The sequence below is a fragment of the Gracilinanus agilis genome, chromosome 1 (assembly GCF_016433145.1).
Source record: "Gracilinanus agilis isolate LMUSP501 chromosome 1, AgileGrace, whole genome shotgun sequence".
NCBI lineage: Eukaryota > Metazoa > Chordata > Mammalia > Didelphimorphia > Didelphidae > Gracilinanus > Gracilinanus agilis.
In genome coordinates, this window is record NC_058130.1 from 339,069,527 (window position 1) to 339,070,047 (window position 521).

Genomic DNA, 521 nt, shown 5'->3' on the forward strand with positions numbered 1-521 from the left:
TTCTTCCTTTCTTCCTTTCTTCCTTTCTTCCTTTCTTCCTTTCTTCCTTTCTTCCTTTCTTTCTTTCTCTCTCTCTCTCCTTCTGTCTTAGAATCAATACTAAGTATTAGTTCCAAGGCAGAAGAGCTATAAGAGCTAGGCAATGGGGCTTAAGTGACTTGCCCAGGGTCACATAACTAGGAGGTGTCTGAGGCAAGGTTTGAGCCTCCTATCTCCAGGCCTGGTGCTCTATTGACTGAGAAACCTAGTCCACTATCCCCACCTCCACCCCATTTTGCTTCCTTACCTTTTTACATAGTTTCCTATCCTGAAAATGTCATTCCCCAACATCTTCATTTGTTGGCATACTAACCATTTTTCAGGATCCAACCCAAATTCAACTTTCTCCATAGAGATTATTATTCTCTTTTCCCTTCTTGTTTAAAATTGTTTTTTTAAACAATATAAAATAAAATTTATATACGTCACTGATAGAATAACACAGTCCATTCTTTACAAATATACTTTGTGAATATATATTT